Here is a 22,772-nt window from a genome sequence, read left to right on the forward strand (position 1 = left end):
TGTGTCCCCGTCTGCAAAATGGGGCTAAGGATAGCGACTGCCCCGGGGTGGGGGGTGGGGGTGGTGGTGGTTGAAGCCATCTGCGCAGTGCGTGGCTCGGGGTGTGAGTATTGTTACTGAGCCAGTCGTGCCTAGAGAGCCCCGGGCTTAGGGGCAGCAGGGCTGTCCTGGGGCGAGATGCGTTAGGCCTGAACAGCTGGACACTGTTTCCTACGGCACCCAGACGCAAGGATGGGCCCATGTCTGCACCCTTCAAAGTCACGTGACATTCGGCTTCGTCCCCACCTGGCTGGCAGGGTATTTGGTCTCAGCTCCGTGGGGGTGCGGAATGGGAGGGGCTTGTTTTCCCTAAACTCGGACAGGAATTCCCGAAGCCCCAGACAGACCAACGCGGGCCGGGCACCTGGGCTTCCTCAGTTGTCTGAGGCCCCCAGGTCCACTGGGAGCCAAGGGCTTCCCTGCTTGTGGCGGCCACTTTCTTGGTGCCCATGGGAGCCATGGACGCTGCCCTGGGTCTCTGAGGCCGAAGCAAGACCGGGCCGGCCTCACGGGTGTCTGGCCTGTGCGGTTGCCCCGGGCTCAGCCGGGTCCCGCGCCTGGCTGAGTCGCCGTCTTGCCCTTGTGAGGAGTTTCAAACACGGGCTCTGCATTTCCGTTTTGCACTGGGCCCTGCATATTCTTTTTTTAAAAAATATTTTTATTGCACTCACCGGTTTGGCTCAGTGGGCAGAGCGTCGGCCTGCGGACTGAAGGGTCCCAGGTTCGATTCTGGTCAAGGACATGTACCTTGGTTGTGGGCACATCCCCAGTAGGGGGTGTGCAGGAGGCAGCTGATCGATGCTTCTCTCTCATCTATGTTTCTAACTCTATATCCCTCTCCCTTCCTCTCTGTAAAAAAACTCAATAAAATATATTATTTAGATAGATAGATAGATAGATAGATAGATAGATTTCAGAGAGGAAGGGAGAGGGAGAGAGAGATAGAAACATCAATGATGAGAGAGAATCATGGATCAGCTGCCTCCTGCTCGCCTCCTACTGGGGATCGAGCCCATAACCCAGGCATGTGCCCTGTGTGGGAATCCAACCGTGACCTCTGAGTTCGTAGGTTGACACCCAACCATTGGGCCACATCGGCCAGGCGGGCCCTGCATATTACTTAGCTGGTCCTGCTCCGAGGGTCTAGCCGTGTGTCCTTGGAGACTCCCCCCTCCCCGTCCCCGGGCAGTTAAGGGGGTGGAGGTCCCCATCTGCTGATGTGAAGCCCCTACGCTCCAACACAGGCCGCCCCTTGGGAATCCCGCCCCTCTTTCATCTCTTGAATCAGACAAACCAGTTCTTCGTGTCTGCACCCAAACTTTTGAAAATAGTTAAGCCCCTCACCTCTCTCATGAACCAGGGAAGCCTTGGTCCTCTAGGGCACAAAGCCTTCCTTTCCTTCCTGAAAGGGGGGGGGGGGGGACCCTCCTCTTTCATGGCCAGCCTCCTGGAACCCCTCACATAGCTCCTTCCTCCATCAGGAAATACGCCCCTGAGGGCTGGGTAGGTGGTAGCTCCCTTCTGGATCAACAGCCTGAGGTTGGCGAGCATCACGGCTCCCATCTTACAGACGAATGAACTGCGGCCCAGAGAGGTTCAGAGACTTGCTAAAGGTCGCACAGCTGCCCAGCTTCCTACTCTTGTCAGGGTTTCCATAGATCTGGCTAGACAGGGGAGAAAATGGGGGCATCACTGGGCGATGTAGCTTTCAGTTCTCTAAATGGAAAGCCTTGTTTATAAGCCAGGAAAATCTAGACTGTTACGCACCTAACATATGACGGACACAGATACCCGTACCGGGGTATCTCACTGGTTCCTCACCACTGCTCTGTGAGGTGTTGTGCTGATGTGCTTGTAACACTTGACAAAACTGAGGCTCGAAGGAGCTGGGAGTCCCGCAGCGCTGGAGCATGGGGGCTGGGCAGGTAGGGTTGCAGCCCTAGGAGGGACCCTGGCCCTCCACCGGTCGTAAGCAGGGAGTCTGTGAAGTGCTGCTCCGGCCGCTCCCTCCTGCTCACAGCCGGGAAGGGCCACGTGGGAGCTCAGAGGTGCTCGGAGGATGGTTCCAATTTTCCAGCCGTGGTCTGACCACTCATGTTTTTGAACATGAAAAGTTAAGTCTTGGCTTTGAACCGAGAGCAAAGACGTGGTATTGTGCTCTTGGAGGCCTGCCTGCTCACCCCGTGGATTGGGGGTTCTGTGTTGTGAGGGAAACAACAATTCCAGCTGCCAAAGAGTAGGTCATCCGCCCTGGCCGGCTCGGCTCAGTGGACAGAGCGTCGGCCTGAGGACTGAAGGGTCCCGGGTTTGATTCCGGCCAAGGGCATGTGCCCTGGGTGTGGGCTCCATCCCCAGTAGGGGGCGTGCAGGAGGCAGCTGATCAGTGATTCTCTCTCATCATTGATGTTTCTCTTCCTCTCTGAAATCAATAAAAATATATTTTAAAAATATAGAGAGAATAGGCCATCCTCTGCAGCCCGGGACCCACCCAGGGGTGACTGCCGGGGAGAGCGCTGGGCGGCTGGGCCTGGCCTCCATGGACTTGAGAGGCCTTGACCTTCTGGTGTCTTCCAAGACTCTCTGGAGGACCAGGACGGAACTGCCTGGCAGGAGGGGACTTGCCAGTGGACATGGACAGTGAGGTCAGGACCTTCAGGACGGGGCTTAGTCAGGTGAGTCTGCAGCCGGAGCTGGGGGCGTGCCAGGGGTAGAGCTTCCACAGGGACCGCCCCCGATTCTCCCACTTTCCTCTTCTTCTCCCCGACTGAGTGGCTCAGTGGTCGAGCATCGACCTATGAACCAGGAGTTCATGGTTCGATTCCCAGTCAGGGCACATGGCCGGGTTGTGGGCTCAATCCCCAGGGTGGGGCGTGCAGGAGGCAGCCGGTCAATGATTCTCTCTCATCATTGATGGTTCTCTCTCCCTCTCCCTTCCTCTCTGAAATCAATAAAAATATATTAAAGCCCAGTCCTGGCAGGTCTACCTCTGAGTAGCCCTCAGATCCGTTCCCTCGCCCCCTCTGGTTCTCCCTGCCCCTGGTCCTGCGCCCTCCACATGGTAACTGTGCCCACAGGGGGCCCCAGCCACGCCTCTGGCCGCCGGAACCGGACCCCCCTAAGGATTTGGCTGGGGCCTGGCTCTCTCCAGCCTCATCGTCTGCCTCCTTCTCTACTCCAGCCAGGCCACACCACGGGACATGCCCCCATGTTTCATGATCCCTCCCAGCTCTCGGCCTCTGCCTCTGCCGCCCTCTGTCTGGGAGACCCTTCCCCCTGCTTTGCCCGCAAGTGCCCGCTCACCATCCCAGCTCTGCTTCCATCTTCCAGGGCGCTCCAAGCTGGGAGCAGTCCGAGTTGGTGCCCCTATCGGACTAGGGCCTCCCTGAGGGCAAGGCCTCCTCTTTCCAGGCTCTGTGCCCCAGCTTCCAGCTCCATGCGCTCGTCAAATTACAATACAATGAAAATAAATTTGTGTGCACCTCCTTGGATGGCAGTCCAGCTCCCACGGAGTTTAAAGTGCCAGAAATAGAAAACAAAGAAGAGAAATTCGCTCACCAAAACTCTCCTTGAATATCTGAATCCGATGGATACGTTTTGTTCAGTAACTGTTTCTTGAGCCCATTCTGTGTGGCCCAGGCTCGGTGCCAGGCTCTGGGCTAGATGCGGTTTGATCAGATGCTGTAACGTAAGGCACAAAAGAGACCCGGCTTGCTGGGGGGGCACGGATGAGAAGGGGAGAGAGAACCAACCTGGCAGGGAGCAAGTAAACGCATCATGACAAACTGGGGGGAGGCACCCACGGGGTGAAGCCAGGGGTGGAGAGAGAGTGGAGGGCTGTGTGGACCACGTGCCTGGCCTTGGAGTTGGTGTTTTCCTGAGATCACATCTTTGGGAGAAAGGCAGGCGCACCACACCCTGGGGAGCACACAAAGGACTGTTTCAGCCTCCCATGGGGCAGGGTGGCAAGGACAGAGCAGCTCCTCAGACCCCCACCGCCCCCGGGAGGCAGCGGGCCTAGGGGCTCAGAGCCCAGCTGCATCTCGTCACGTAAATAACAGTGATCCTGGGTAACTGACTGACCGTCCTTCACCTCCCTGTCCTGAACTACATAGAAAGGGGAGATAGCACAGAGGGTTGGCATGAGTTTAAATGAGTCAAGCACTTGAACAGCGCCTGGCACAGAGTAACAGTTCCATAGGCTTCATAGATCACCGTTTTTATTATCTATATATATAAAAGCCTAATATGCAAAGTGTCCCCTCGGGAGTTTGACCCACCTGGAGTTCGATTGCTTGCTGTGATGTGCACTGACCACCAGGGGGCGGCGTGGAACAAAGGAAGGCCCTGGCCGGCAGCCTCTAGGGACCGTGCCTGTGTACAAATTTTGCACCGAGCCTCTATTAATTAATAAGCAGGCCTCAGGAGTGTGAGGAACTGCTCACATTTGGCCAGCAGAGAGCGGTGCATGGAAAGGCTGCTAGGCTCCAAGTCCATCGCAGTCGGACATCAGAGCAGCCACGGTGCCCTTGGTCTGTTGTGCCCAGCAGCCGGTTCCCCAGGGAAAATTCTCGCTCAGATTTATGGGGCACAGGGACAGGTAAATGTGCCTGTGTATTCCTTCCTTCCCTCTAGCGTTTCCACCAGGGAAGCTCGGGTGCCGTAATGGAAATCGGAGGTTTATATTCTCATTAAGCTCGATGAGCAACCTGATCCTATCTGTGTCCAACTTCGTGTCAGCCAGCGATCAAGCTCTAGGCCTGGACGAAACCAAAAAATAAAAAGTGCGTGTGTTTTTTTAAAAAAGTCCTTGTATTGTCTGTTTTCCCTACAGCAACTTTCCTCTGATTTAAAATCATGTGATTTCAGTGAAATATGATCCATATGTTTCCGATTCATGTGCTGATCAACGAACGATTGTAAAAATGGCTTTGAAATGACAACATTTAGTACAAAGTTTCAGCATTGTTCTCATTTGCATGTAGACGTCAAATGGCTCTTGTGAAAGATTTTGTGGCTGGGGGGCTTTTCTGGTCAAATGTCTGTTTTCTTGTGAATTTGTGGTGGCTGCTGCTGTTTCTTTTTCTCCTCCCCCCCCCCCCCCCCTCCTGCTTCTCCTCCTCCTCCTCATCTTTCTCTTTCTTATTTATTTCTGGTAAGGACTCATTAGAACTTGAATCCAGAAACTTAGTTGAGATTTAGACTTGTCATGATGAGTGAAGTCGCTTGCAAATTCACCTGAACAAACCCAAGTTCCCATCACACAAAACCCCCGTGGCCTAGGAAACTGGCCGAGCTTCTCAGGTGAGGCCACGGGAGCAGGTGGAACATTCAAAGAACATTCGGGCTGAAAACCAAACTCTTAAGATTTCAAAACTGGGGATCAAATCGTCTGGGGGTATTTTTGTGAGATATTTACTAGTAGCGGGGGAGAGGGGGAGGGGCAGGATAGGATGCCTAGGGAAATTCGTTGAATTTTACTTGAGAAAATTTATTTGTTCAAAAGTGAAAAGTGAAGGGATCCAAGGTCACGGGTAGATTTCTGTCTTCCTGTTTAGTTTTATCCTGCATCCTTCCCTCTCCCCACATCGCAGCCTTTGCCAAGTGCAGAGGAATTTTCTCTCTACCAGCCCTTCCCTGTCTGTCCTGTGTGCTCCATCTCGCACCAGGACCTGAGCCTCACATTCACCTCTCCCCACTGGTCTCCTCCACCCTGTCCCAGGGGATCTTTCTAGAATGTAGATCAGAGCGTGCCCCTCTGATGCTTAAACTCCGTCTGCAGTAGCTCAGCATGGAGCATTTTGCCCTCACTTCGCTTCTATGAAGGCTGTGCCGCAATCTCCCCATTTCACAGACAGGAACACTGAGATCAGAGAGACAGAGTCACCCAGAGAGGAAGGGGCAGTGCAGGAGGTCCAGCCCTGAGCCCTTGCCCTTGACCATCAGGCTCTACCCGCTGGGTGCCTGCAGGAACAAGTGCAAACTCCTGAGCATGATCCCCAGCCCTGCAGGCCCTTGCCCGTGGCCTCCAAAGCCACATCTCCCACTCCCCTCCCGCGTTGGCCTGGCCTCCAGTTCTCCCGAATCATCAGTTCACACAGCCCTGCCCACACAGGTGTTCCTCTGGTGGGAAACGCCCTACCCCTCCCAGCCCCAGCCCTGCCCAACAGGCTTCTGTTAGTCCCTGGGGACCAAGCTCTGGGGTCCCCTTCTGTGAACCTTCCTCGCGTGGCCGACCTTGCTAGGCACCGAGTGTCCTTGCCCACTCAGCATCGGCTGCCCCTTCTCCCTGTGCCAGCACCCAAGGGGGGTGCAGGGAGCCGGCTTCCTCCATAGGCCTGGCCAATAGCCCATCAGTGACCCCACCTCTGGCCATGGCCCTGGAGTGAGGGGTTGGCACGTGACCGCTAACAAATCCACAGTCAATCCTGGGAATTTGGCTGAAGTGAAAAGTAAATGGTCAGCATGTTGACCTTGTGGGGTGTGGACCAGGTGGAGGCAACGTGGCCAAAAGCACAGCCTGAACTGGGGAGACTCCCCATAATGTCCTTCAGTTCCTGGAACCAGCCACGCCTGAAGCTAGTTCCCCACTTGCTCAGATGTAGGAGCCTTTTCCCCCTGAGTCACTTGTCCCCAAGTCACGAAGGACACATTGTCATCCAGGGTGACACCTGTGCCACCTCAGGACCCACCGGACACATCATCATCGTTCCTAGCACCCTCATCCAATTGCAATTTGTCCGTTCGCACGCACGTCTCTGCTCCTGGACTCAGAGCTTCCTGGGAACGAGGACTGTGCCTTCCCGAGCTCTGTCGTCTTGGCACAGGCTAGGGAGCAGCAGAAAGTTGGCATTAAAGTCATGGTCTTTGAGGTCAATCAGACCTGGGTTCGAGTCCCAGCTCTGCCACCTGCAGACAGTGCAGCCTTGGCCAGCTTCCTTCCTCTGCCTCTCCGAGGCTCAGTTCCCTGAATGCTCATTAGAAAGGGTCATTAGAAAGAAGGAGGGAGGGACTCTCCCCGCCCCGAGCACAGGGCCCGCCTGTACTGGCATTAATAAGTGCCGGTCCTCATTATGGGTACGTGTTGGTCTAGTGGAGGCGTCCTGGGAAACCACACAGCCCTGGCAGCGTGCCCGAGGGTGGGGGCAGGTCATACACGCACACCCCCCGTTACCCTGAATGTGGCGGCATTGTTCCTGGGCACGTGGAGACGGGGCTGGGCCAGGCCTTGGAGCGTGGGAAGACATGGGCAGCTCCTCTCAGCCCTGCCCCCGAGGCCATGGCAGTTCTCGGGGTGGGAGTGGGCATGGGAATGTGGGCAGAGGTGAAGCTACCTTCCCAGGGCTCTCCTCTGACCAGCCCCACAGCCTCACACCAGGCTCAGTTTGGGGGTTCTTCGCTCTGGGGGGAGCCGTGCCTGGCTAGAGCTCAGGTGTCGGAGTCAGGCCGTCCTGGGCTACCACCTTGGATCTCCGCTTTTCTAGCTGTGCGTCACTAGGCAAGCTACTTACCTTCTCTGAACGTCTCTAGGCAAGCTACTTACCTTCTTCTTACCTCATTTTCGAAAGGAGTTGTTTAGAAGAAAGATGCGATCGTGTCATTGAAGGTCTTTAACCAGTGCCAACAAATGGTCACTATTATAATCAGAAATTAAAATAAAATCCACGAGGATTCTAGCTCTCTGCTGTCCTGGCACTCCACCTGGCTGTTGGGAGGGTAGCAGGAGCTTGCACTCCAGGAGGGGCCTGCAGGGGCCTGGGCTCAATGGGACGGGATGGACAAACCCAGCCCTGCCCCCTCGGGCATGGCTGAGAGCATGGATGCTGGAGCCTGGCCACCTGCCTTTGGATTCTGGCTCTCCCACTTACTTACCCTGGGCCTCAGTTGTCTCACCTGTAAGATGGGGATAAGAGCAGCATCCTTCTCGTTGGGTGGATTTAAGATGAAATGGCTAATACAAACAATATACCTCGAACTGTGCCTGATCCACTGAGGGTGCTCAGTAAATATTAATTATTAGTAAATCCTCAAATAACGTAGTAACTGCCTATTGCAGCAGGAGACCCCCATCTCAAAAGAAATGAAGGAAGAAGATAAGATAGGCTTGTCCTCAGGACGTGTCTAAATTGGGGCGATCATGATCCATAGCAATCATGGTGGCACTAGTTTTAAAGCAGAAGTAGCCAACTTGCCCTCCCTTGGTGAGGAGCAAAAAGGGCAAGTCTTGAGGTCTTGGGCCAGGCTCCTGGCTGCCCCGAGACACGTGGATCCAGGCCTCGAGATAGCGGACTATTCTCGTGTGATCTGCCCAGAAGAACGGCCTTGAACCTCTGATTCAGTCACGTGGGTCTGGCACTCAGAGCTTCCCACTCCCAGCCACAGGACGGGGCCGAGGCGGAGGCTCAGAAGAGATTGGTGCAGGGGGGGGCATGTGACCCAGTCAAGGCCCATTGCCGGGGCTTTTCTTACTGGAGATGGTGGAGGAAGAGCTGTCTGTTCGGCAAGACGGGCTGCCTGCGCCACGCGTCCAGTTTCGTGGGGGAGCTGAGCCGAGGGGCAAAGCTAAGACCACGGGGAGAAGTAGAGGTGGGAGGGAGAGAGGGAACAGAGAGGAGAGAAATGGGGAGTGGGCCGGGAGGGTGGCAGGGAGGGAGGAAGCCGGGAGAGGGAGGGAAAGAAAAGACGCCAAGTCCTGCAGCCCCCAGTCTCCTAAATGGGCCGATGAACTGTCCATGGGTGGAAGGCCCTGAGCTCCAATGGAGGGTCGGAGGAGAGCGGATGGCCTTGAAGAGACAAAAGCGGTGGATAAACTGGGCTACTGCCTCTCACCAAAGAAAGGCTCCAGTGCACGCACGGTCCTTCCGCTCCACTCTGAAACTCGCCCTGGGCGTGCGTGGGCTGTGGTGCCTCGTCTCCCAGGGCAGAGTTTTGGGAGGAGAAGGCGGGAAGGAAAGCAGCCCGCACGCCTGTGGGAGAAAAGGGGCAGAAATCCTGTCTGAGAAGCAGCGAAGTCGTGTGCTCTGGGCCGGGACACACAGCGTGAAGTCTGAGGAAGCACCGTGTGCTGGGGGTGCTCGTGTTCACATCGACCTGTGGGAGAGCCGTGAGGAGGACAGCCAGGCCTGCTTAGGGTACCTCACTCGGCCACGGTCAGGGAGGAGGGCACCCAGACCGAGGTCCCAACCCTTCCCAAGCCTGTGGCAGGCTTTCCCACTTGCGGCGTGCTGACTCCACGCGTGTGGTCCTAATGACCCGAGACATTGTCAAGCCAGACACGCTCCGGTGAGAAGAGAGAGCAGAAGCGTTACCGAGCAGTGCTGTCCCTGAGTGACCCAGAACATTCTTAGAAACTGGGGCGGGGTCGAGGGCCGGGGGCCAGCCCCTGACCTCCCTCCGTGGCCAGCCCATGTGCGTCTGAATGTCTCCAGGGATGAAGAGAGGATGCAGGTCCTAGGAGGCATCCCTGGGGTCCGGCCGTGGGCTGTCATGGGCACCCCTATGACCTTGGGCATGTCATCACCCTCCCTGGGCCTCAGTTTTCCTCTCTGTGAAATGACAGGGCCAGGCTGGACCAGCTTGCCTTCAAGGGCTCTTCCAGGCCAGATATGAAGCCCCGTTGCTAACTCGGCTTAAGTATTTGACGGTCTGTAAAGATCTCGCTTGCTCCTCTGACCCATCCGTTCTCGACCTCTTTTTCCGTCGGTGCACAGGTAGTTACATATGCGGCATTCTCCCATGCACAATTCCCACGGACTCCTGTCAAACTTTACCCCTTTCCTTCCCACGCAAGAGAGCTTATTAGAATGCAAATAAGAAAGAGTGGCATTGTCAGGGGGCTAACCTTGGACATACTCGAAGTTGTATGATTTTAACCCAAATCATTGGACATACCCCTGCTTTGTCGTTAGCAAATAATTACATTGCCAGGCTGCTCCCAACGCATTCTGACCCGCAAGGTTGTCTAGACACAGCGGATCAAAGCCACAGCCGTAATGAGCCCCGGAGGACACACGCTGGCTTCGGATTCACTTAAGGAGCTAAAGCAAATGGTATTTTAATAGTTGGTGTCAAAATTCCTCCTAAGAAGGGAATTGTATTTTAATATAGACTGAAGTGGGGGAGGGGGGATGCTGAGGCCCTGGGGGCTGGGGAGACGGGCTTGGGCTGTTCTGCACAGACTGCCCAGCAGAGAGGGAGGAGGGGAGGGCAGAGGCGAAGAGCCAGCAAGCGATGGAGGGCTCTGCTGTGCTGAGTGTCTCTCTGCCCTGTGAGTCCCAACATCTCAGATACTCTCCTAACCTCCCCTCCTCGACCCCGCAGGGCGTGTGCGTGTGTGTGTGTGTGTGTGTGTGTGTATGTGTGACAAATTCAGTGAATGGGACTCTCGGACCACACACATATATTCACAGCACAGGAACCAAAAAACATGGCAGAGGATGGACCACTGAAAAGTTTGCAGAAATCTTGGCTGGCTCTAAACCAGCAGTTCTCAACCTGTGGGTCTCGACCCCTTTGGCGGTCAAACGACCCTTTCACAGGGGTCGCCTAAGACCATCCTACTTATCAGATATTTACATTATGATTCATAACAGTAGCAACATTACAGCTATGAAGTAGCAACGAAAATAATTTTGTGGTTGGGTCACAACATGAGGAACTGTATTTAAAGGGCCAGAAGTTGAGAACCACTGTTCTAAACTAAGTCCATGGGACTGGGGGCTTCAGGCAGACCTGCAGCGTTGCCAGGGTTCCATCCGACATGGGTTTTCACCCAGTTTGCAGACCAGGGGCCAAGCAGACTTGTCTTCCTCCTGGGGGCTCTGATTAGACATTTGTTCCCTGCAGGTCTCCTATGCCAGTCCCTCCGTCGTCTTGTCTTCCAAGTCCTAACTTACTCACCAGCTTGGCAAACCCCTGGATAAATCTAGCATCTGCTCTTGCTCAACATTTGCATATTTAGGTTTTTATTTCAAAATGATTTTGAGGTTATAAAAGAGTTAAAAGGCAGCGAGAGAGTTCCCGCATCCCTTTCCCCAGCTTCCCTCACGCCAACATCTTCCATAACATCTGTCTCTGCTAAGAGCCCTGGTGTGACCTTCTTATCTAACCTGCCCAGCGCAGCAACTTTATTTGACTTTCCACTTAGGGGGGCCTCTGGTCACCAGACAGCAGGTTGCGAGGCCCTCAGTCCGATGTCATGAGAAATAGACCCTGCCAGAAACCCCAGTGGGGCCTTTGCTGCCATTGCTCCGCAGCGTGAAGCTACAGCAGAACCCCGAAGTCAGGCGAATAGTAGAGACATCATCATTTCCCGTAACAAGCGCCCAGGTCGGTTCAGAGGCTCAGTCCCGCTGGGTTGATGTCTCTGTGAGTCTCTTTGGCTTGACCCTCATGGTGGTGAGACGGCTGCAGCATCTCCGGGCGTCACACCTTCATCAGCAGAGGCCAAAGGGAATGGTGTGTGAGAGGAAAGGCCCTTTCCCCCGGTGCCTCTGTCTTTTGCCTTTCCGAAAAGCCCCTCTCAAACTTTCCCTTACGTTTCATTGGCCAGAATCATATGTCCCATCCTAGACCAAGCCTGGGTTAGAACAATCCTGACTCAGTTTTGGAGCCGGAACAAACCTGGGCTACAGTTTTCTGTGGAAGAAGAGAGCATGGCTGTAGGAGGAAACCAGCGGGATCTGCCATAGGCGGCTCGGTTGCTTCTGAAGTCTCTCACTGTATAAATAAGACTGCCCTGAATATTCTTTTGCATAAAGATTTTTCCACATTTAAAATATCTCCTTGGTGAGGTGGTTGGAGACAGAGAGACCGACACCCACACACAAATACACACATGCCTCAGTGTTCCCTTAAACACCGTGCTTGATTTTGGGGATGGGGCCTGGTGGGGGGTGGCGGGGGGGGGGCCTGGAGGCACCTGGGCAGAGGAGTTATCTGTCTCCTTGCCCTTGAGCCACGCCCTCCCTCCCAGGCTGGCTGCCTGGGCTCCCTGTTTGAGCCGCTCACCTGGAGTGTGAGAGCAGCTGGCTGGGTTGACGTTTTTTGACCATGTGCCCAGGGACAGACTATTATCAGCTGATACAGACAATCTGATTACTTCCATATTTCCCCTTTTCTACTCTTGCTTTGGCTTCTCCTTTGAATATCTTTTGAGCTCTAGTCTAGTCTAGTCAAAACACTCTTGCCAAGCCCAGCCTCAGAATGTGCAAAATCCAACTTTAACAGTTTAACAAAACCTTAAGTCAAACAACGGGATCTATACTTCGACTAGCCACTCCTCTGGAAATCTTCCAACGTGCACTCTAATTAGTGACACTCCGTTGTCCCCCAGGAGCCAGATTTAATGACCTCCCCCCCCCGCCCAGCCCCCCAACAACGGATTCCCAGAAGTGGACTTTGTTAGTCAACCTGCATAATAGCTATTGGGCACTGTGTTAGTTAGGATGGGTATTGCTAGCTGCTATAATAGATTCTCTAGATCTCCGCGGCTTAACCCAATAGGATTTTGTATCTTATGCACACCAAGTCTCATCAGGGGTTCTTGAGCAGTTTCCCGGGTGGTGACTCAGGGACCCAGGCTTTTTCCATCTTGCATCAGCTTCTTCTATCGTCCTAGATTCTCTCTATTCAGCCAATGGATGGGGAAAGAGAAAGTGGGATTATGCCTGGGAGGCCTAGAAGTATGCTCATCACTTTTACTTGACGTCCAGGGGCCAGAGCGTACTCACGTGGCCATATCAACACAAGCGAGGCAGGGAAGGTGACTTAGCTGCTGGCCCCGGAAGAAAGGAATATTCAGCCACTTCATCAAAGGCACCTCCCTGTGCCGGTGCTTTCCATACGTCGCCTTGTAAGGTGGGCACTAAGTCCCCAGCTTTACAGATGAGAACACTGAGGATCAGAGGGCGCAGTGTCCTGCCCCCGGGGACAGAGCCACCAAGTGCCAGAGCGGGAACATCTCTCACAGTGTCTGCTTTGTGCCTGTACCTTTCCCGCCTGGGTGTCCCACCCCCTTGGAGCCCGTAGGGCCCAGGTTTATTTTTCTACAGATTTCCCCACATGATATATTAGATAATTTTTTTTTTTTACAACAGCTGGTGCTTTGAAACTTTGTTTTCAGTGGGTTAGGCCAATTAACACTCCTACTCCCAGTGCATCCGTGTCTGTTTCACCTCACCTTCTTCAACACAAGGTGTTATTCTTATTTTTAAAAAGTCAATGGTATTGGATGGTAGAAAACGAGTAACTCACTTCTCAGACTGCCACTGAGATGTCTTTCTCCCTTTTTATTCCCAAACACACTTCCTCCTTTGTGAATAATGCATGTGAATTCTTTGTTCATTCTAGTCGGGGCTGGGAAACTTTCTCACCTCTTTCCACACATGTGTGCGTGCATATAGTACAGGGTACGAGGCCGTGGCCTGTTGTTTTTGCCGCCTTCGTTCTCCCTTCTTGTGTAGGTGCTGATGTGCTACGTTTTTCTGCACTCAGTTCTGTCCATCTCTTTCTTTGTGATCTTTTCTGATGCTTCTACGGTTAACCGGCCTTTTCTCCCCGAGAGGTCTGATAAATATTCAAGTCTTCCCCCCTCAAAGGTTTGATTTTTTTTTTAGACAAATATTCAATCCTTTAGTGCATCTGGAATGCATTTCGGTGTACAGTCTGATACAGAGGGTCTCACTGCAGGTTTATAATTTGCAAGAGGGGGAGGTCTCATTCACACGTCCAAGTTCCCTTCTCCCCCGCCCTGAGCCACTTCTCTCTTCTCCAGGCCAAACAGAAGCACAGATACCACAAGGGACAGGAGAGCGAGCAAAGCTGTGATCGCGTCCCCCTAATTAAAGAGATTATTACTGGTGTTGTGCATAATTGAACATTTACCAATAGGAGCTTTCTGTGCTTTGCACAAATTGTGACACTGAAGTCACAATGAGATAGAAATTATTATCGGATGTCCCCATGAGATAAAAATTATTACCCTGTTTTACAGATGAGGAAAACTGAGGCTTAAGTCACTTGCCCAAGGCCACACATTCGGGTGACTGTAATTTTTCCTTCATGAGCCTCACTTTCTCTGGTTATTCATGACCTTGCCTTCTAGTTCGTCACTTAAAATGCACTCATTTTCTGGAAATTAAGGTCATATCACTTAGGTGAATTCATTTTAAACACACACACACACACACACACACACACACAAAACAACAACCTTGAAATGTTCAAGAGTTCCCAAAGTAGAACAAGATACAAAAGAGGCTCTAGAAGCTCCCAAGAGAGGTTGATCTCATCGAACTGACCAGGAACCATGTTGCCTCGGTCGATGTGAATGGAGAACTCACGCAGGTCTGAACATCGGGGGGGACGGCCAAGATCTGGCCCGAATGGGCATCTCACCTATTGGCCTGCCTGTGTTCGGAAGGTTTTCCTTTTTGTGAACTTGGAAGACTTCTCAGGGAAGGGAGAGGAAGGAGGAGGACTGAGCAGAAAGGAGGCGGGAAATGGGAGTAAACGCAAAATCCTCACTAAGAGGCCTGCCGGCTCCTCACCTCACCTCTCTGTCCTCAGGGTCCTGTCTCCTGGGACTGGTGGCACAGTCCCTCTTCGCAGAGCTCTCCGGGCGAGGCCGATGTGTAAGGGAATTCGGGCGGGCCACGTGCCTGGCCCGAGCATCCAGCTATCTCGGCATCTTCCCAGGAAATTCCCACGGTGGCCCTTCCAGGAGAGCGTGAGTGTCGGGATTTGGTGACAAGCGGAAACTGGCCGACGTGTGTGCTCCACAGCAGAACAGGAAAGGCTCCTGAATCAGAGAAGAAGAAAGACGCCGGACAGGGAGGAGAAAGACAGTCTGTGTGTGGTCAAGGTTTTCTAGAACAAAGTGTCATATTTTAATCCTCTGAACCACTGGGCGAACTTGGTGTTGTGGACCCTTCTATAGAGGTGGACGGGGGGCTGAGAGAACTAGCTCAAGTTCACATCGGACTCCGGGTCTTCTGGATTGCAAAGACCGGGGGACCCAGAACAGGGCGGTGAATCCCAGACAGCACCCCGGGCAGCAATGACCGGGAATGGGAGGGCCTTCCCCCTTAGCAAGGGTGCTTGCAGAGGTCGTGACCTTCCAAGCCAGAAGTGGTCAGCTCCTCAAAAGGGTGGACATATAGGAAGTGAGGACACGGTTCAGATCTTGGAGGAGAGTCAGGGAATGGCACCTTCTAGGTCAGCAGTGTCCTGAGAGTCATGTTGGCCTCAACTAAATGCAACCAACATTCGGCCATTTTCCCTTGGCAAGCTGGTAGAAGACAGATTTCTAGAACAAACAGCCAAGCCATTCCTCCATAAGCTACAAGGGAATCCTCGGTTCGTGTCCCTTTAGGTTTGAACAGATTCCAGCGTTATTAAAACCTCCTGAGAGGGTGGTGGCGGCGGCCGGGGGTACAGGTACAAAGCCTGAGGCCTGGGATGGAGACAGAGCAAGTCTGGGTTCTGGGACAGCCAGCCTTTGCCAAGAGCGTCTCCCTGACCGGGAGAGTTGTAAAAGGCAAGGGAGTGCTTTATGTTTGTCTGTTTGTTTGCCAATTTCAAGGAAGTCTCGATGGAGAAAGTTTGAAAAACGCATAGGAGTATAAAGAAGTAGGGAAAAATCACCCATAATCCTAACGGCCAGTAGTAACTACTTTACAATGTGATCTTCTTCTCTCTGAAGTTTCTTTCCGAGCTTTTACTTTTTAGGTAAATGTGGTACCTGGCTCCAGACCTACCTACTCTCCAGACCAGATGAGATGAGGCCCATTCCATCTTGCAGACAGACACATTTCTAATTATAAGATGCAATATGCTATTAGAAAACATCTAAAAATTTCCAAGAGTTAAATTAGAATCCCACCACACAGAGAATTAGCAAGAGGGCTAATTTTCCTTCCTGTCTTCTTTCTTTGCATTTCTTTAAGTATAATATATATACATTTTATCTAACTTTGCATTCCACTTTCTTTCTTTTTTTTAAATATATTTTTATTGATTTCAGAGAGGGAGAGAGAGAGAGAAGCATCAATGATGAGAGAGAATCATGGATCGGCTGCCTCCTGCACACCCCCTACTGGGGATCGAGCCCACAAACCAGGCATGTGCCCTTGACGGGAATTGAACCTGGGACCCTTCAGTCTGCAGTCCGATGCTCTACCCACTGAGCAAAACCAGCTAGGGCCTATTTTCTTTTCTTAACATTCTATCATAAGTGGTGGGTACTAGACTTATTGGGGGGACACACTAACACCCCCCAAGAAACCCACAAGACCTTCTATCATACGCACTTTCTCATGTTGTTGCACATTTTCCATAAACATTTCTCTTTCACGGCTACATAATATTCCTTGGTATGATTAGCACGTGACTTATTTAACTATTTCATTTATGATGAGCATTTGATTATCTGGGATTCGTTTTTGAAAATCTTTGCCCACAGCTCTTTTATTTCTTTAGGGCCAAGTCCTTCGAGTTGAGTCACTGGGTGGAAAAGTATGATTTTTTGACACATGTTGCCACACCGTCCTTTGGGAAGTTCGTAGCGGGAGCGGTGTAGGGAGTCAATACCGCCTTTCCGACAGCCTCCAGAGCTCTGCCAGGCTCACCTGGTAGAAACCTGTTGCTAACTGAGGAGCTGAATTCTTATTCCTGAGTGAGGCTTTGAAATAGCGAGTGCCTTCACCGGGCCTGGCTTGCAGCCTTAACTCCTGACTCCGTTTCCCCATTCGTATCATGGCAAGTGACCCTTAAATTTGGAGGATGATTTCAACTCCTCAGAACTGGGAAGGCTGCCTCCAGTTCTCATTTCAGCTCTCCCAGCCTTGTTTGCTCCTCGGCAGCTTAGAAAATCATGGTGCCGGTTAAACAACAAAGCGGAACAACAGCGGAAACGTAAATCCCTTAGCACCATGCCTGGCCCGGAGCTGACGCCGGGAATGTTACCTCCTCTCCCCTCGGCCTTTATCTTCAACTTGGGAGCCATTTGAAAAGTCGTGTGAAAATACCAGCTTTCCAGTTGAGGAAGCCGACGTTCAGAGAAGCTCAGTGACTTGTCTAAAGTCATGATGGCTAGGAAATGGCAGGGTGAGGTGCGGGCCACGGTCTCAAAGAGGGGGATCCCCGAGGGGGGGGGGGCAGGCACGGGCTATGGCCTACACATCTGCTTTATTTGGCCCGCAGAGCCCAAGTAAGAAGACCGAGCACAGCCCACCCGTTAGGAGGGCCTGCACGTCCATCTGTGATTTCTGGTATCTCCGAGCCGTCATTAGATCTGGTGGCGGGGAGGGCCGCGCCGAGTGGAGGCTGGCCCCTTTGTCAGGGCCACGCGCCCCAATCCATCAGTTCTGCCCTGGCTGTGCGCAGGGTGCCAGCTCCTGCCGGATCTCCGTGCCGTGGAGCCCGTGACCCCCGCCCTGATCCCCGCTGACGCTGGATCCAGGGCCCCTGGCTCCCCGCCAGGACACATGCTCCCGGCTCACCTCGGGCTGCTGCGTGCGCGTTGGTGGGGGCCCAGCCCGGCGAGGATTGCCCACCGCGGGGTCTCGCTCGGCCCAGGAATGTGCACATACGTTGCTCTCCGCCCAGCCGCATGCATGCGGGGTGAGCTCACCCTGGCCCGCTGCCTCCTTCCCCCAATCTCTCCAATTAAAAACATATTACCTTCCCGCTCCGCCCGGAGCAGCCCTGGGCCGCAGCTTTATTTTATAAACACATTTAGACAAGTTCAAAAAGGAATGATTCATGCTGGACCCGCGCACTCCTCAACGCGAGCACCGCGGAGCCCGTGCTCAGGGAAGGCATCCTGAGCGGGACCAGGCCTGGCCCTCGGGGGGTATCATCTCTCCGGCTCCAAGGCCGGGATTACCTGTCCGCAGCTGGAAGGACTTACCCACAAGGCCACCTTTTGGCACCCCCAGCCAGGGTCCTCGCCCAGACCCAGCCACCACTGGGCTCTTGGAAGAGAAGGATGCGGCCCAGCCCCCTCCCGTCCACCAGGAGGCCTCCTCTGATCTCCTCACTCACTCCCCCCTTTCCCATTCCCGCTCCTCCTGTCTCCTATGTGACTGTCCCCAGCAGGCTTCCAGGCTCACCTCCCCAGCCTGGATTTGACTTCCCGTCTTCCCTAGAGGGTGGATCCCGGTGGTCTTCCGTGCCCCCCCCCACCCCCCCCAGCTGTGCCTGGCTCCGCGCTGCGCACATGAAGGGAGGCAAGGCAGGTGCCCAAGTCACAGCGACCATATCGATGAGGCTGTTGAGTAGAGAGCACCGATTGAATGCCGGGCATGGTGCTTAGTAATTGACATCGATCCTTTTTAATTCTCACAAAGACTCAGTGAGGCAGGTGCTGTTTGCTATACACCTATTTTCACAGATGAGGGAACTGAAGATTGGGTTTCAAATTGAAGATTGCGTTTCTACCCGTGGGGCTCAGCCTTAGTTGTCAAAAGTGGAAGGACCTTGGCATCATTGATTCTTGTCACTGTGTTTACAGATAGAGAAACTGAGGCACAGAGAGGAAGAGGGTCTTCCCCAAGGTGGCTTAAGGATGGCGCAACCTTAGCAAGAGCCCCGGCTGCCTGGCCCTTCGTGGCAGTACACCATGCCGGCCCTGGGCCTCGTGTGTGGCACAGAGTAGGAGTTTGGTGAAATTCCTTAAGTGAATAAATGAATGACATATGCGTGTTTTTATGGAACTCTCTTGCTTGGACCATAATTACCATGACAATATCTTACTCATCTCTGAACCCTCAGTGCCCAGCTGTAGACCCATGAAGATCACCGATTAACATTGGTTGACGGAATCAGTCAGCCTCTTTTTAAAAAAATATATATATATATATTTTATTGATTTTTTACAGAGAGGAAGGGAGAGGGATAGAGAGTTAGAAATATCTATCAGCTGCCTCCTGCACGCCCCCTACTGGGGATGTGCTCGCAATCAAGGTACATGCCCTTGACCACAATCAAACCTGGGACCCTTCAATCTGCAGGCCGACGCTCTATCCACTGAGCCAAACCGGCTAGGGCCAATCAGCCTCTTATTGTGTCTTTAGCCGCTGTAGCTTAACCCTTCACTCTTAGTTTATGGTTCTGGGTTTTAGTTTGCTCTCCTGAACTTGGAGGAAAGGATTGGACCTCCCCTTCCCTGGGGGAGGCTGTGCTGGAAGCCGACAGACTTGGCTCCCGGGGTCTGATTTCTGTGCTGTTCTTCTGGCCTCCTAGTTATCTGGGCCTATTTCATCTTGGTTCCTGTACCTGGCAGTCTGGTTCATGGGCCATTTGGTAGACAGTAAGGTGACTAAGTTAAAAAATATTTTCGATTCTAAGTAGCTATTTTTTTTTAATTGGGAAGAGTATTCAAGGGGCCTCACAGGATTCAGAGGCATGAAGGAATGCACTCAGGAAGAGAGGACCCGGCAGCCTTGGGCCCTCAATGTTTGGCGTTCACAGAGCCTTCTCCTCGTAGCAGCACCCTTTATGCGGCTCGGCTCCAGCAGCTGCCGGCCTCTGCACTTCCATAACTACCCACATTTCCCATTCCTGGGGAACAGTTGGACTTGACCTTGTGTGGGTCCCTTGATGATCCTGCACCATATGGCCGGGCCGGGAGGGCCAGTCACATCGTACCTACATGACAACGCTGATCAGAGCCCTGGGCCGATGGATGGGGCTGGGGTGATGGTTCCTAGAAGATGCTGTGGAGCAACCAGACCACGGAGAGGAGAGCGCGGGCTGGCAGGGGCGCCCCGATTTCTGATAAAAGTCCCTCCATTGAGGAAATCAAGGTCCCAGGTCTTCCAGGGAAACCACTTGGTGCAGAGGAGTTAAGAGGGTCTTGGGAGTCAGAACTGGATCTCCATCCTTGTTCCTAATGTGCAAAATGGAAGTAATGGTGCTTCTCTTGGGAGGAGGAGGTGAGACTTGAATGCATACAACACGTAGGGGACTGGAACATAGTAAACACTCAGTAAAGCAAGTTTATTTTTTTTCTTCTCAAGAATTTTGTGTTAATGACAGTAAGAAAGGATTGGCATTTAAACAGTTAGGAAATAAGACTCTCAAACCCTAATGCTTCCAGAAACCTGCCAGGGCCCAGTGGGAGGAAAGGCAGAGCAAGGGGACTGGCACTCAGGGCAGGAGGGAGGGGTGGAGACTGAGGCCTATCAGCTATCGCCCGCCTCCCAGCGAGTGCAGCCACCATCCTCATGGCCAAGCGCTGCCACACAGGAATGCGCAGTCTGTGTTGTCAGCTTTTTGGGGTCTCAAGGAAAAGTTAGAAACCCAGCTTTTCTATAGGAACTGTTACGTTTTAAATATTGGCAATTAATTCAAATTTGAATAATTAATAACACCAAGAGCATGAGAAGACTGAATGAGAAGTCACAGACTGGGGAAAATATTTGCTAAAGACATGTCTGATAAAGAACTCTCGTCATTCCACAATACCACAACTAAAAATGGAGAAAGAGCTGAACAGACCCCTCACCAAAGATGATGGACAGGTGCAAATAAGCACAAGGAAAGATGCTCCCCATCCCATGTCATCAGGGGTCAAATGCAAATTAAACAACAACGAGATACTACTACACACCGGGTAGAATACCTGAAATCTGAAACACCGACACCACCAAATGCCAGTGAGGACGCGGAGCCACGGGACCTCTCATTCATTGTTGCAAAATGGCACAGCCACTGTGGCGAACAAGTTTACGAGTTCCTGACAGACCTCAACATGCTCTTGCCCTGCGATCCAGCAATTGCGCTCCTTGGCAGTTCTCCAAATGAGGTCAAGACTTATCTCCCCACAAAATCCTGCACACAAATATTTACAGCGGCTTTATGCATAATCACCCAAACCTGGAAGCAGCTAAGATGCCCTTCAGTAGGTGAACAAACAAACCGGTCCACCCAGACGATGGGGTATTATTCGCAAATGAGGTATCAAGCCACGAAAAGATATGGCTGTGCAAAAATGCCGAGGGAGTGGCTGGGAGGTTTTGTAGGATCCTGAACAGAGACCAACCAATTCCATCCCCCCAATTCCTTCTGCCACACGACTGCAGCCAGGTGGTCAGGGTGAGCATCAGCAGTCACAGGTCACGCTGATAGTAAGCATCCTGCATAGGGTGCGATGAAAACGGCACTTCACCTCCATGGTCCCTCTCTCCAAAACCAAATTCCAGTATCATCATGAGAAAGATAGCAGACAAATTCTAACAGAGGAGCGTCCTAGGAAAGACCTGACCAGGAGTCATCACAACCATCAAGGTCATGGAAAGCAAGGCTGGTCTGAGAGATTCACAGCCAAGAGGAATCTGAGGAGCCGTGAGGACCACATGTTATGTGTGTGGTATCTGGATGGGATCCCAGAACAGAAAGGGACATTAGGTAGAAACTAAGGAAGCCTGAATAAACTACGGGCTTTCGTTAATAAAATATAGGTACTGGTTCATTCATTGGAACCCACGTCCACACTATAATGTAAGACGTTATAGGGCAGCGTTCTCAACCTGTGGGTCGCGACCCCTTTGGCGGTCGAACGACCCTTTCACAGGGGGTGCCTAAGACCATCCTGCATATCAGATTCATACCATTACGATTCATAACAGTAGCAACATTACAGTAATGAAGTAGCAACGAAAATAATGTTATGGTTGGGTCACAACGTGAGGAACTGTATTTAAAGGGCCAGAAGGTTGAGAACCACTGTTATAGGGGAACCTGCGGGCGGGAGGGGGTGGTGTAGAAGTCTCTGTACTATTTGCTCAGTTTTCCTAAAGCTGTTCCAAAAAACAAAGCAGCTCCCCATCCAGAAAGGAGTCCCGGGCCTGAGAACCAGGGGTCAGTGGGGTGGCCAGGGTACCAGTTCTGGTCCAGCCACTGGCGTCACCGCCTTCGGTGCAGAGTCCCACTTGAAGCACATCACCAGAAGGGCGGGACTTCCTGTCCCATCCCACACTGACCTGAGGGACCCGGGCTCCTGACGGGAGCAATGCAGACAAAACCGGACTCACGCCCGGTCCCCTGGGTGGTGGGTGCAGGTAGATCCCGCCACGCTCAGTGGGGTGAGGGGGACTTTGCATCAGAGCCCTGGTCTCTCCTTTTCTGCAGAAGCCCCATGTGGTGCCAGCTGCAGCCAACGCCATGGCCAGATTCCTCCATTTCCTCGTCTCGGAGGTGTTACCTCCTGAACCAAGCAGGTCCTGGGCCTCCTGGCCATCACAGAAAGGCCACGAGGGAGGAATGACTTTTTCTCAAAAGGCAGAAGATGCCACAATTTGGCCGTTAAGAGGACGGCGACCTCATTTTGTGCCTTGAGTTGCAGAAGTGGCCGTATTGCTACCTGCACAGATGTCCCTACACACGGACACCTTGGAACACCTTCATAAATACCCACATGTGTGTGCACAGACACACACGCACATACACATGCTTACCCACACACACACACACACGCTCACATCGATGCAGACACACGCCGCTGATTGTCTTGGCAAGACAAGTTCTTGCCTTTTTTGCACTGGGCTTTTCTCCCCAGGGGAAAGGGGCTGCAGCGAGGGGGCGGGGGGCGGGGAAGGCCCCGGGGAGTGGCGGGCCATGTGGAGAGAAGCTCATTTGTTTCTGCAGTCGACAGATGGGGTGAGGACAAATTCCTCAGTGGGTATTCAAACTCCTTTTTAAATTCAACAATATTTGCAAACTGATCTGAGCCC

This window comes from Myotis myotis, unplaced genomic scaffold (assembly GCF_014108235.1).
Source record: "Myotis myotis isolate mMyoMyo1 unplaced genomic scaffold, mMyoMyo1.p scaffold_m19_p_6, whole genome shotgun sequence".
In the NCBI taxonomy this organism is placed as follows: Eukaryota; Metazoa; Chordata; class Mammalia; order Chiroptera; family Vespertilionidae; genus Myotis; species Myotis myotis.